Source organism: Acinonyx jubatus, chromosome D1 (genome assembly GCF_027475565.1).
Source record: "Acinonyx jubatus isolate Ajub_Pintada_27869175 chromosome D1, VMU_Ajub_asm_v1.0, whole genome shotgun sequence".
In the NCBI taxonomy this organism is placed as follows: domain Eukaryota; kingdom Metazoa; phylum Chordata; class Mammalia; order Carnivora; family Felidae; genus Acinonyx; species Acinonyx jubatus.
This window is the reverse complement of record NC_069390.1, coordinates 94,922,772-94,938,323: the sequence shown is the minus strand read 5'-3', so window position 1 is coordinate 94,938,323 and position 15,552 is coordinate 94,922,772.

Below are 15,552 nucleotides of genomic sequence, written 5' to 3'. Positions count from 1 at the left end.
GCAGGATTTCATTCTGTCTCATTGCCAAGTAGTATTCCATTGTATATAGAAGCCACATCTTCTTTATCCATTCATCACTTGATGGACATTTAGGCTCTTTCCATAATTTGGCTATTGTTGAAAGTGCTGCTATAAATATTGGGTACAAGTGCCCCTATGCATCAGCACTCCCGTATCCCTTGGGTAAATTCCTAGCAGTGCTATTGCTGGGTCATAGGGTAGATCCATTTTTAGTTTTTTGAGGAACCTCCACACTGTTTTCCAGAGCGGCCGCACCAGTTTGCATTCTGCATTCCCACCAGCAGTGCAAGAGGGTTCCTGTTTCTCCACATCCTCTCCAGCATCTATAGTCTCCTGATTTGTTCATTTTAGCCACTCTGACCGGTGTGAGGTGGTATCTCGGTGTGGCTTTGCTTTGTATTTCCCAAATTTCTTATGAGATTTAGAAGAACCTGAACCACCAGTCAATGTTCTTGCTGCCCTTATATACATAGGCCAAGTATGTTAAAACTGGACTTGTTTTACAACTAGAAGTGAGGGTGGTTATAGAGTGAAAAAATTATTTCAGTAACACACCTTTATAGTTAGATTCTAAATCTGAGTAATTATCCTTGTATGTTTATTGTTTACCCATAAAACCAGGCTGGATCCTGAGTTCTTCTGGTTTCCTTGCATAGCTAGCTAACTTTTTACCTGATTGCTTGCACACAATAGGCCTGACTTTGACAGCTCACTGGCAGGACCACCTCCTGAAATGAGGCCACTGTTTAACTGAAACGACCTAATCAAGCTCATGATGACATGTGGAATAAGATGCTAAGACTATACATGGGAGTGCCAGAATAATGGGTCTACGAAGGATGGGGTCTCAACTTTGCACTAGGGACTATCTGTAATGGGATACAAGGCAGTTTCATTCCTCAAATCCTGATCTACATCCCTTTTTAGCAAGAAGTAGCTAGAGTGAACGTTGCCCTTATTTGTCAAGAATGATGAATGGTGAAAAACCAGGGGTGCTACTGGTTAATCTGTTGCTGTTTCTATTGCTGCTGTGGCATAAGGATGCGAGTGACCTCCCAATATTTGGCTCATGGAAGGACGGTACGCAAAAGAGTGCATGGCCATAAAGATATCATGAGTGGGGTGTGGGAGTGCCGATAACATCGACCCCATTGTTGGCCCTCCATCTTGTTCATGCCAATGAGAGAATTTCCCTTGGGGTTACGTGTTCCAGGCCCCGTGGAGGTTCGTGAATGCCGTAATCAGAATGGGAGAAGGCTTGTTCTGATCTTCCCTAAAGTGGTGCACAGAAGGCTTCACTTTTGGTAACTGGTAGAGCTGACTGGTGCACAGACCACTGTGCCCCTCGCTCCATAAATGCTGGGGATTCAGGTCTGGGCTGGGCAGAGAATATTTGGGTACCACCTGGATTGTGCATCTGCCTGAACCCACCTGTCAGTAACTTACCCTGAATAAAACTCTGTAAATGGTATGGAGTAGCTTGCTTGGTTTTTCAGTCTTAAGGTGACTTCTCAGGTTGGGGGATACTTCACTGACCCACCTCCACCTTCTAAAACAATTTTTTGGTGATGTTTGCTTTCTATGATCTCCATTTGATCTATTGGTCTATTTCTTTATCTCTGCCTTAAAACCACATAGTCTTAATTACTGTGGCTTTATAATCTTGATACTTAGAAGGAAAGCTTCTTCTATTTTGTAGGGGCTGAAGGCAGGCCACCCCAAGAGGAACCACTTTGGCATGAAGGTTATTTCGAGCTGAAGGCAATTGAGACCTTCTAGGCTCAAGAGAAACTTTTGCCTTTAACCACACAGAAGAATCTAAATTGGCAGGTTTTCTCTAAATAAGTGTTATTAGCAGAGATAAATTTTATCTGAGTGACCCATCTGACTGGCAGAACAGTGGCTCTTTAACACCCTGAGAATTAGATTCCTTTCCCCTGAGGTCCCATGCCCCTACCTCCTCCTCCTTAGTTCAGGATGACCTAACTTTGCTTGACTGTCTTTGGAATTTTCATGTCTGTGTGAATTCACCATATGTATGCTATTTACTTTGGCCTTCCCCTGTGAATCTGTTTCGTGTCAATTGCTTAGTCCAGCTAGAAGGACCTCTGAGGAAGGCAGGAATTCTTGCCCCCTGACAGCTGGCATAGTCAGCAGGACACTTGAACTTGCTGGATGCCACTCACCCAACACTGTTGCAGCTGAGAGGTCCTTGGGAAATCGGACCCACAGCCAGCAGAAGCTAAGGTTTTGTTTTGTTTTGTTTTTTACCACGTTATCCTCCCACCATCTCTGTCTGCAGAGTCTGATAGAGCACGAGTGTTGAGAGTCCTTTTTCTCTTCCCATATTTAGATTAGCAGGAGAAAATATTTGTGGAACTAGTTCCTTGGGCTTAGTAACTCTTGGGTTAAATTTGGTAGAGTGCCCTTTGGTTACTGATTCATTTCTTCCTGGAGATGGTCTTGTTTCCTCTGTGTCTCAGGTTGTTTGCATCTGTTGCTAAGGGGACATCTTGGTAGGCACGGGTCAAACACTTAACAACTGTAAGAGTCCTCACCACCTCAAGAAGACCCCAGTGATGGAGAAAGTTGGTCACAAAAGGGGTTAGCGTGACTCTAGGTCACCTGCCAACATGAAAAAAACATGTGTGCAATGGGATACGTTGTGAAAGAACACACAGTCCTCAACCCTGCTGCACATCCCTGCTGTGGCTCCGAGAGCCCCACAGTTTAAATAAAGCTGTTAGAACAAGATGAAAGCAAAAGATCTATGACCTGAGGGCGTGGCTTTTTGACAACGACAATATGCTCTTTGGTCTCCACCACTGCAATTACTGGGGAGCACCTTGGTGCTCATATAGACTATGGATCAGAGTCTGTCTCCCTGTCTGGTTGTCCCAACTCTCAGGGATGTTTACCATGAGAGGTGTCAGCCTATAGGAACCTTTGTCATCTCAGCCTTCATTGCTTGTTAGTGCAAGGAAAATTCCACTGCAGAAGCATCTGCCTGTGTCACAAGTTAGTGGGTCTGAATAAAACTGAATACCCTCCAGTCTGTGACTGGAGGTGTCTTACATTTTCAAGGGAGACAAGAGACCTCATTTTTACTATGTCATCCTTATAGCTGGTGCAACAAAGGTCTTGGCTTTCTTAGGCTAATTTCAGGAGTAAACTTTTGGATCACAGGGCTGCATCATTTATGCCTTGTCTGGATGCCTCTTGCTTCTTTGGTTAAGCCATTAAAAGGCTTATTGGCTTGAGTTGCTATTAACAGATCCTACTTATCAATGATCAGATGATGAATCCTTTAATTTGGCTTTATTTTTTTATTTTAGAGCGTGAGAGTGCACGAAAAGGGTGAGAGAGAGAGAGAATCTTAAACAGGCTCCATGTTCAGTGTGGAGCTGGATATGGGGCTTGATCCCACGACCCTGGGATCATGACCTGAGCTAAAATCAAGAGTCGATGCTCAACTGACTGAGCCACCCAGGCACCCCTAAACTGGCTATATTTAAAATAAAGAGTTCTCATGGGGCGCCTGGGTGTCTCAGTCGGTTGAGCGGCCGACTTCGGCTCAGGTCATGATCTTGCGGTCCGTGAGTTCGAGCCCCGCGTCGGGCTCTGTGCTGACAGCTCGGAGCCTGGAGCCTGTTTTGGATTCTGTGTCTCCCTCTCTCTGACCCTCCCCCGTTCGTGCTCTGTCTCTCTCTGTCTCAAAAATAAATAAACGTTAAAAAAAATTTTTTTAAAAATAAAATAAAGAGTTCTCCATTGTCTTAGTGTAACAGCTAGCCTTGGGGACTCCCTTGGCCAGATAAAAGAACAAATTAGATCTAAGAAAGAAACGTTTCCATCCAATGTAAATTCCCCTTAAAATCTGGTCTCATCTGCCTGTTTTAACTTCCCTTTCCCTACTAGATTAACGGAGATCACTCTGGCCTAATATCTAGGTTCAAAGTACTAGATTGCACGTGTAACTGCAGAAAGCCAGAAAATGAAGTTAACAAAAGTGCTGGACCTTCCAGGGCTCTGTTATCAGGCTCTGTCAACCTTAGGCATTTCTATACAACATTCCTTACAAGAATGGGTGGGAATGTATCCTACCCACCCCACCCCACCCCCACACACTGCAAAAGAATTTGCATCCGTAGACAGCAGCAGAGCTTTTAAATTCTATAAAGCCTCTACTTTCAAAAGATCCTACCGAATTTAGACAGTAACTAGAAAAAGTATTTGGTTATATTTACAACCTTCCCTTTGCAGAGGAAACAAATGACCAAAATTCCTCTGAAGCCCTCCTATAGATAATGTGCAAAAGACCAATATTCAGCAGCTAATAGAAGCCAAAATTAAGTTATGTACCCAGAAAAAAAAAAGGCTTTTGTTAAAATGCTTTATACAGACTTCATAAAGGCATAAATCACTTGGCTCCTATTTTAAATTTCTTCCCGATAATAAAAGAGGCAAGTTTAGTTTAAAAGATGGACCAATCCTTTCATATTCAGGCTATAATCCAGTCACTGGGGAGTTAGGAACAGCTGTCTTTATTTTACAAATATCTATAAAACTAGAACTACAGCTCTAGAAACAAGTTAGAGCCCATCGATCTCTACCAACCTCCAAACCCTGAATATTCCTCTCAGAATGTTTATAAATGTTGTAAAGGATCAGGATATGGGAACAAAATTGTACTTAAAAGTAAATTTCAGAGTCCAAAGTGCTAACCATTACACTATGGCTTTTGAAAATTCTGAAAAGTAAATTTCAAATAACAATTACCCTGAAACTCTAGAAATTCTTTTTTTTTTTTTTTACCTTCTTTGTCCATTGAAATGATAAATCTTATGTCTTTGGAATGCAAACACAGCCCACAGTCTCCTGAGGCTGAAGAAAAAGAGGGAAGTATTTAAAAATTGCACCTGTAATGTCCTCTTCATAAATATCAGTAAAAACAAAATTAAGGTTTTGTTTGCATCTTATATTTTTGTGTGTCCGTGGATGTTATAGATGAGATTTTCTCTACCTCCAGATGGTATTGCTAAAATTTGTAAACGAGTTTTATTTAGTTGGTTTAAAGGCAAGCACTTGTAAGGACTGCGCATTCTAAAACCCCGAAGGATAGAAACTAACCCAAATGTTTCTCAGTTTTATGTGATTTGGGAAAATATTTGGTATTAAAGCTAAAAACTTCAGGAGTAGAACCCAGTGATTCATTTCTTACATATGACCCCTTACTCCTGAAGCCAAGACAACACTGTATGTTAACTAACTTCAATTTTTAAAAATTTAAAAAACCAAGAGAATTAAATAGATGTAAGTCAAATAAAAAGCTTTGTATAAACTTTTAGATAGCCTTTGGTAACCTTAGATTTTAAAGTTTTGCTAAGTTAAATGATGAGTAAATTTCATAGATCATGGAGGTCCTTTCTAAATAAGGAATCATGTTCAGTACTTAACGTTGCATTATTGTATCTACTTTTCTCTTACTATAGAGAATCTAAAGCTATAGAGATTCTAAATTGGGTCTGTTAGTAAACATACACTTTACTGAAAGATGAAAAAAATATTTCAAAAAACTGAAATATATTCATAAATTTGCCAGTGTAAAGAGTTCTGGTGTAACCATTCACAATTGCTTACTATTTAGTTTCCACTAGAGATTAAAGTTTCTAAGCATTAAGAATTCTAAAAAATTGGGGTGCCTGGGTGGCTTAGTTAAGTGTCCAACTTCAGCTCAGGTCATGATCTCACCATTTGTGAGTTCGAGCCCCACATCGGGCTCTGTGCTGAGAGCTCAGAGCCTGGAGCCTGCTTCTAATTCTGTTTCCCTCTCTCTCTCTCTCTGCCCTTCCACAGCTCGTACTCTCTCTCTCAAAAATTAATAAATAAACATAAAAAAAAAAGAATTCTAAAAAATGTAATTGAGACTACTACAAATAATAAGGGAAACAATTCTGGAAAGTAAGATGTTCTTTGTTTGCTTTTTGAGAGCAAGTCTGAAGAATAAAAATGTGTATTTGTTAGGAAAAGAAAATTTTGTCCTAAAGGGAGACTGGTTATTGAAAGAGGGAAAATTTAGGACAAAATCTGAATATTAAGAAAAATTGAAATGATTTATATAGCATGAATGGGAAGAAATTTTGTGTGTGGTCAGTATTGGCTAAGATTAGAGTAAATTTAAGTTAATGTATTTTAATATCTAAAGCACACTGACACAAAGTTTTGGTTTTCTCTTTGTTAAAATACAAAGTTTTCTTGAACTACTGTCTGTCTGCTCTTAAGAAACCATAAACAAGTTTTTCTTTACCTTTTTATCTGCCTAAAAGACAATGATTCTGTTTGCCATAATAATTTGCTATATTTATCAGAACTTTGATTACGTAAGAAAACTGAGTCTTAAGAGTAAAATAGCTAGGGGTCCCTGGTTGGCTCAGTTGGTTGAACGTCAGACTTTGGTTCAGGTTATAATCTCACGTTCACGGGTTTGAGCCTGCTTCAGATTCTCTGTCTCCCTGTGTCTCTGCCCCTCCCCTGTTCACACTCTCTCGCTGTCTCTCAAACATTTCTTCCTGTTTGAGTACTGGTAGTGTGTGAGTGCCTAGGAATTTGTCCATTTCTTCTAGATTATCCTGTTTGTTGGCATGTAATTATTCATAGTATTCTCTTACAATTGTTTTTATTTCTGTGCTGTTGGCTGTGATCTCTATTCTTTCATTCGTGGTTTTATCCATTTGGGTCCTCTCTGTTTTCTTTTTGAGAGGTCTACACATTCAATGCAATCCCTATCAAAATAACACCAGCTTTCTTCACAGAGCTGGAACAAACAATCCTAAAATTTGTGTAGAACCAGAAAAGACCTCGAATAGCCAAAGTAATGTTGAAAAAGAAAACCAAAGCTGAACACATCACAATTCCAGATTTTAAGCTGTATTATAAAGCTATAATCAGGACAGTATGGTACCGGAACAAAAAAGGACACATAGATCAATGGAACAGAATAGGGAACCCAGAAATGGACCCACAAATATATGGCCAACTAATTTTCGACAAAGCAGGAAAGAGTATCCAATGGAAAAAAGAGTCTTTTCAGGAAATAGTACTAGGAAAACTGGACAGCAACATGCAAGAGAATGAAAGTGGACAACTTTCTTATACACTACACAAAAATAAACTCAAAATGTGAGACAGGAAATCATCAAAATCCTAGAGAAGATAGGCAATGACCTCTTTGACCTCAGCTGCAGCGACTTCTTACTAGACATGTCTCAGGAGACAAGGGAAACAAAAGTAAAAATGAACTATTGGGATCTTATCAAGATAAAAAGCTTCTGCCCAGTGAAGTAAACAATCAACAAAACTAAAGGCAACTGACAGAATGGGAGAACATATTTGCAAACGATATATTGGGTAAAGGGTTAGCATCTAAAATCTATAAAGAACTTACCAATATCAACACCCAAAAAAACAAATAATCCGATTAAAAATGGGCAGAAGACACGAAGAGACATTTCTCCAAAGAAGACATCCTGATGGCTAACAAACACATGAAAAGACATCACTCCTCATCAGGGAAATGCAAGTCAAAACCACAATGACTGGGTGGCTCAGTCAGTTAAGTGTCCGACTTGGGCTCAGGTCATGATCTTGCAGTTTGTGGGTTTGAGCCCTGCATCGGGCTCTGTGCTGACAGCTTAGAGTCCAGAGCCTGCTTCAGATTCTGTGTCCCCCCACCACCCCTCCCCCGCTCACACTCTGTCTCTGAAAAATAAATAAAGATTAAAAAAATTTTTGAAAACTACAATGAAATACTACCTCACACCTGTCAGAATGGCTAAAATTAACAACTCAGGAAACAACAGATGTTGGTGAGGATTTGGAGGAAGAGGAAACCTTTTGCACTGTTGGTGGGAATGCAAACTAGTGCAGCTTCTCTGGAAAACAGTAGGGAGGTTCCTCAAAAAATTAAAAATAGAACTACCCTATGACCCAGCAATTGCAGTAGTAGGTATTTATCCAAAGATACAAAGATGCTGATTCAAAGGGGCAGCGCTATCAACAATCGCCAAATTACAGAAAGAGCCCAAATCTTTCCATATTGACTGATGAATAGATAAGGAAGATGTGGCATATATATACAATGGAATACTATTTGGCAGTCAAAAAGAATGAAATCTTGCTATTTGCAACAAGGATGGAACTAGAGTGTCTTATGCCAAGCAAAATAAGTCAGGCAGAGAAAGACCAATATCATATGATTTCACTCGTGGAATTTAAGAAACAAAACAGATGAACACAGGGGAAGAAAAGGAAAAAAAAGATAAAATCAGGGAGGGAAACCATATGAGATAAATACAAAAAACAAACTGGGGGTTGCTAGAGGGGAGGTGGGTGCGACAATGGGTAATGGGCATTGGAGGGCACTTGTTGGGATGAGCACTGGGTGTTCTATGTAAGTGATGAATCATTAGGTTCTACTCCTGAGAACAATACTATGTTGTATGTTAATAAATTTAAATTTAAAAAAAATGTAATATTTTAGTTATTTTTTAATGTCTATTTATTATTGAGAGAGAGAGAAATACAGCATAAGCAGGGAGGGGCAGAAAGAAAAGGAGACACAGAATCCAAAGCATGCTCCAGGCTCTGAACTGTCAGCACACAGCCCAACGCGGGGCTCGAACTCACGAACTGCGAGATCATGACCTGAGCCAAAGTTGGACACTTAACCTACTGAGACACCCAGGTGCCCCTAATATATATATATATATATATATTTTTTTTTTTTAGGTTTTTTGGTTTGTGTTTTTTTCCCATTTGTTCATTTGTTTGTCAAATTCCACATATGAGTGATCATACGGTATTTCTCTTTCTCTGACTTATTTTACTTATTTGCTTATTTTGGTTATTTACTTATTTTGACCTATTTGCTTATTTTGCTTTAGATACTCTCCAGATCCATCCATGCAAGTGGCAGGATTTCATTCTTTTGGCTGGATAATATTCCATTGTTTATATATTCCACATCTTCTTTATCCATTCAGCTATTGATGGACACCAGGGCTGCTTCCATACCTGGGCTATTGCAAAGTTGCAATAAACATAAAGGTGCACATATCCCTTGGAATTAGTGTTTTTGTATTCTTTGGGTAAATATCCAGTAATGCAATGTACTGGATCATAAGGTAGCTCTATTTTTAACTTTTTGAGGTACCATCCTGTTTTCCACAGTGGCTGCACCAGTTTGCATTACCACCAACGATGCACAAGACTTCCTTTTTCACCACATCCTTACCGATACTTGTTTCTTGTGTTTATTTTGCCATTCTTACAGGTGTGAGGTAATAGATCATTGCACTTCTGGTTTGCATTTCCCTGTTGATGAGTGATATTGAGCATCTTTTCGTATGTCTGTAGGCCATCTGTAGGCTGTCTTTGGAAAAATGTCTGTTCGTGTCTTCTGCCCATTTTTAATTGGATATTTGTTTTTTGGGTGTTGTATGAATGAATTCCCTATATATTTTGGAATATAGGCTTTTCTAATATAGGCTTATATCCAAGCCTTTATCAGATATGTTAAGGCTAAGCCTTATGTTATTGCAAATAACAGTAGGTTGCATCAGTAGGTTGCATCAGTAGGTTGCCTTTCAGTTTTGTTCTCTTTGCTGTGCAGGTTTTTACTTTGATGTAGTCCCGATAGTTTATTTTTGCTCTTGTTTCCTTTGCCTCAGGAAACATATCTAGGAAAGTGTTGCTAAGACCAATATCAGAGAAATTACTGTCTGTACTCTCTTCTAGGACTTTCATTTTTTCAGGTCTAACATTGAGGTCCTTAATCCATTTTGTTTAGTTTGTGTATGGTGTAAGAAAGTGGTCCAGTTTCATTCCTTTGCATGTTGCTGTCCAGTTTTTCCAACACCATATGCTGAAGAGACTTTTTCCCATTGCATATTCTTACCTCTTTGGTCGAAGACTGACTATATAATGAGTTTATTTCTGGGCTTTCTATTCTGTTCTATATTTTTGTGCCAACACCATACTGTTTTGATTACTACAACTTTGTAATATAGCTTGAAGTCTTGAATGGTGATACCTCCAGTTTTGTTTTAATTTTTCAAGATCACTTTGACTATTCGGGTCTTTTCTGGCTCCATATAAGTTTTAGGATTATTTGTTCAGGTCTGTGATTATTTGTTCCAGGTCTGTGAAAAATGGTGTTGGTATTTTGACAGGAATTGCATCAAGTCTGTAGATCGCTTTGACTAGTACAGACACCTTAACAATATTTGTTTTCCCAATTCATGAGCATGGGATCTGTTTCCATTTGTTTGTATTGTCTTCAATTTGTTTCATAAATGTTTATATTTTTCAGAGTACAGGTCTTTCACCTCTTTAAGTTTATTCCTAGGTATTTCATTGTTTTGGGAACAATTGCAAATGGGACTGTTTTCTTAATTTTGGCTGCTTCATTATTAGTGTATAGGAATGCAACAGATTTCTCTATACATTGATTTTTGTATCCTGCAACTTTATTGAATTCATTTATCAATTCTAATAGTTTTTTATGGGGTCTTAGGGTTTTCTATATATATAGTATCATATCATCTGCAAGTAGTGAAAGTTTTACTTCTTCCTTCCTTACCAATTTGAATGCCTTTGTTTTTTGTTGTGTCATTGCTGTGGCTAGGACTTCCAGTGCCATGCTGAATAAAAGTAGGGAGAGTGGACATCCCTGTCTTGTTCCTAACCTTAGAGGAAAAGCTATCAGTTTTTCCTCATTGAGTATGATGCTTGTTACGGGTCTTTCATATAAGGCCTTTGTTATGTTGAAGTATGTTGCTTCTAGGCCTACTTTGTTGAGGGTATTTTTCATGAATGAATGCTGTTCTTTGTCAAATGCTTTTTCTACATCTACTAAAAGGATCATATGGTTTTTATCCTTTCTCTTATTGACGTGATATATATTGATTGACTTGTAAATATTGAACCACTCTTACATATAGGAAATAAAATCCCATGTGATTGTGGTGATTTTTTTTTTTTTTTGGTGATTTTTTTTTTTTTTTAATGTATTCTTGGATTCAGTTTGCTAGTATTTTGTTGAGGATTTTTGCATCTACATTCATCAGAGATATTGGCCTGTAGCTGTCTTTGTATGTGGGTGTAGGTGCGGTGTCGGTTTTGGTGTCTTGTTTTAGTTATCAGGGTGTTACTAGACTGATAGAATGAATTTGGAAGTGTTCCTTCCCCTTCTTTTTTTTTTTTTTTTTTTTTTTGGAATAGTTTGAGAATAAGTATTAACTCTTCTTTAATGTTTGGTTGAATTTGCCTGTGAAACCATCTGGTCCTAAACTTTTGTTTGTTGAGAGTTGTTGTTTTTTCTTTATTTGTTTGTTTTGTTTTTTACAGATTCAGCTTCATTGCTGATAATCAGTCTGGTCAAATTTTCTATTTCTGATTCAGTTTTGGTAGGTTGTATATTTCTAGGAATTTATCCATTTCTTCTAGGTTGTCCAGTTTGTTGGCATATAATTTTCATAATATTCTCTAAATAATTGTTTTTATTTCTGTGGTGTTAATCCTGGTTTCATTAATCTGTTGTTATTGTTTTTTTTTTTTTTTTAGCTTCTATATCATTTATTTCTGCTCCAATCTTTATTATTTCCTTCCGTCTGCTGGTCTTGGGTTTTGTTTGTTCTTTTTCTAGCTCCTTTAGATGTCAGGTTAGGTGGTTTGAGATTTTTCTTGCTTCTTGTGAGAAGAAAAGCTAATAAAAACAAGATAAAAGGGGCCAGCCAGATGCCCTGAGGCTGGATACTCCCCTTGCATACTTTTGGCTTCGGTAAACTTATTTGCTTCCTGCATCCACCAACTGCCCAGAGCGCCACTGATAAGGGCCCCCTCCCCTTTTTGTCTCTCAACTCCCTACCATCCCAGCCATAAAAGGAAGCTGATGCCACAGTTTGGTGTTCAGCCTTTGGAGGTGACTCTGCTGGGCCAGCACCAGTGCACGATAAACAGTCTTTTCTGATTCGCTGAGTGCTTGTGGCTTGTCTTTCCTGGGCACCGAGTATTTGCTGTTAACACTTGAGGTAGGCCTATATTACTATAAATGTCCTTCTTAGAACCACCTTTGCAGCATCCCAAAGATTTTGGACTATTGTGTTTCGTTTTCATTTTCATTTGCATGTAATTTTTTATTTCTTCTTTGATTTCTTGGTTGACCCATTCATTGTTTCACATGTTACTTAACTTCCCTGTATTTGTGCTCTTTCCAGATTTTTTCTTGTGGTTTATTTCTAGTTTCATACCACTGTGGTTGGAAAAATTGCATGGCAGGACTTCAGTGTTCTTGAATTTGTTGAGACTTGTTTTGTGGCCTAACATGTGCTCAATTCTGGAGAATATTCCGTGTGTTCTTGAGAAGAATGTGTATGCCACTCTTTTAGTATGAAAATTCTGAATGTACCCATTAAGTCCATCTGATCCAGTGTGTCATTCAAAGCCTCTGTTTCCTCGTTGATTTTTCGGCTTGGATATCTGTACATGGGGTGTTCAAGTTCCCTTCCCTTATCATGTTACTATTGATTAGTTCCTTTATGTTACTGGTTTATGTATTTGGGTGCTTCCAGCTCCGGGTGAATAAATATTTACAACTGTTAGATCTTGTTCAATTGTCCCCTTTATTATCACATAGTGTCCTTCTTTATCTCTTGTTATAGTCTTGGTGTTAGTCTATTTTGTTCAATACAAGTCTTGCTGCCTCAGCTTTCTTTTGACATTCATTTGCATGATAAATGTTTCTCTATCCCCTCACTTTCAGTCTCCAGGGGTCTTCGGTCTGAAATGAGTCTCTTGGTGGCCGAATATATATGGAACTTGTTTTTTTAATCCATTCCATCACTGGATGTCTTTTGATGCATTTAGTGAATTTATGTTCACGGTAATTATATATGCCAATACATACATATATTACATATATAATATGTATGTATGTGTTGCCATTTTCTTGTTTTGTGGTTTTTATAGTTTTCCTACGATCCTTTCTTTTCTTGCTCTCCTCTCTCATGGTGTGTTTGCTGTCCTTAGTGATGTATTTGGAAATCTTTGTCTTTATTCTTGACATATCTATTATTGGTTTTTTGATTTTTTTTTTGGCCACCATTAGGCTTGTCTGTAACATCTGCATATAGCAGTCTATATTTAGTGGATTGCTTAAGTCTGAATCCATTCTTTCTCTCCACTGCCAACCCCACATTTTAGGTATATGGTACCATACTTTCCATCCTTTTATTTTGTGAGTCCCTTGACTGGTTTCTATACATATACTTATTTTTACTGCTTTTGTGTTTCCTACTTTTCTTGTTTTCATTTGTGGTCTTTCCTGTCCATTCCACGAGTCCCCTTTAACCTTTCTTGTAGGGCTGGTTTAGTGGTCATGAACTCCTTTATTTTTTATTTGAGTAACTCTTTAGTTCTCCTTCCATTCTGAATGATAGCGTTATTGGGTAGAGTATTCTTGTCTAAAGGTTTGTTTTTTGTTTTTTGTTTTTTTATTTCAACAATTTGAATATGTCATGCCACTCCCTTCTGGCCTGCAAATGTTCTGCTGAAAAGTCTGCTCACAGCCTTAGGGCTGTGACTACACATACCCTTATATGTAACAGTCACCTTTTCTCTTGCTGCTTTTAAGATTCTCTCTTTATATCAGGGAGCCGGGGTGGCTTAGTTAAGTGTCCAAATTTGGCTCAAGTCATGATCTTACAGTTCGTGAGTTCCAGACCTGCATCAGGCTCTGTGCTGCTGACAGCTCAGAGCCTGGAGCCTACTTCATATTCTGTGTCTCTTTCTCTCTGCCCCTCCCCCACTTGTACTGTTTCTCTCAAACATAAACATTAAAAAAATTTCTTTTAATTATCTCTATCACTACTTTTTGCCATTTTAATTACTATGTGTGTTGGTGTAGACCTTTTTAGGTTGATTTTGTTGGGCGATCTCTGTGCCTCCTGGATCTCGTTTGCTTCCCCGGATTAAGGAAGATTTCAGCTATCATTTCAATTAAATTTTCTGACCCCTTTCCCTTTTCTCTCTCCTCCTTCTGGGATCCCTATAATGTGAATGTCATTACACTTGATGGAGTCACAGAGTTCCCTAAGTCTGTTCTCAATTTGCATAATTTTTTCCCCTCTCACCTGCTCAGCTTTATTACTTTCCATTACTCTGTCCTCCAGGGTGCTAATTCATTCCCCTGCTTCCTCTACCCTGCTGTTTAGTCAATCTATTGTGTTTTAATTTATTGTGTTCTTCACCTCTGATTGATTTAAAAAAAATTTTTTTAACGTTTATTTTTGAGAGAGAGAGAGGACAAACAGGGGAGGGGCAGAGAGAGAGGAAGACACCGAATATGAAGCAGGCTCTAGGCTCTGTCAGCACATAGCCCAACTCAGGGCTCAAAGTCATAAACTGCAAGATCATGACCCGAGCAGGAGTCAGACACTTAAGTGACTGAGCCGGCAAGGCTCCCCGGTACTTTTTTTTTTTAATCTCTTTTAAGAGTTCCTGATATCCTATATTCTCAAGTCCAGTGAGTATCGTTATGATCGTTACTTTAAATTCCCTATCAGGCCTATTACTTATGTCCATTTTGCCTCTGGTGATTTGGTCGTGTTCTTTCATTTGGGACATAGTCCTCTGTCTCCTCCTCTTGTCTAACTCTGTGTGTTTCTCTTAGGAAAGTCTGCTACTTTTCCTGCTCTTGAAATAAAGGCTTTATGAAGAAGAGGTCCTGCAGTGCCCTGCAGTGCAGTGCCTCTGTCCCTGAGAATTTGGCACTTCAGAGGTTGTCTGCTATTTGTGTTTGTGCCCTGCTGTTATGTCCTGGCCTTTTCCCTTCAGTCTGCTAATTTGCAGAAGTGCTCTTTGCCTGTTGTGGGCTATGGTTGGTCCCCAGCCAGGGTGTAGTATACAATTTTATCAAGGTGTGTGCCAGTTCTACTTGTGAAATGAGGCCTATTACCACAGCCAGGGCTAGGGCCAGCCTGGGCAAATCTACAGAGCGTGCATGGGTGTGGCATGCAATTTTAAGGTATACCTCCAACTTCTGCAGGGCCTGCTGTCAGGTCAGGATCGAGGCCCCACACAATGCATGGGGTATTGGCAAGGATTGTACCAGTATCCTGGGGGAGGGGGACCCACAGTGCTGGAACTGAGGCAAATGTGACTGGAAAGGGCAGATCTGCCAAATTGCAGGGTGCAGGCCTTGGTGTAAGCAACTTAGGTATAGTAACTGTCAACACTGCTCTGGTTCCCATAGTTGGCAGCATGTTTAGGCTGGTGGTCAAGAGAGAGAGTCTACCAGCTCCTTTGTTCCTGGTGAATTCTCTCAGGAATCTCTGCTCCTCTGGGCCATGCTCCAAAATGAGTGCACTCCCTCCTGAATATCCCAGGCATTTTCAAAACTGCTTCTATGCTGTATCTCCAAGCTTGTTTGTTGTATTATCTTTTCAAGGGTGGGGACTCAGGTTCCTATCACCC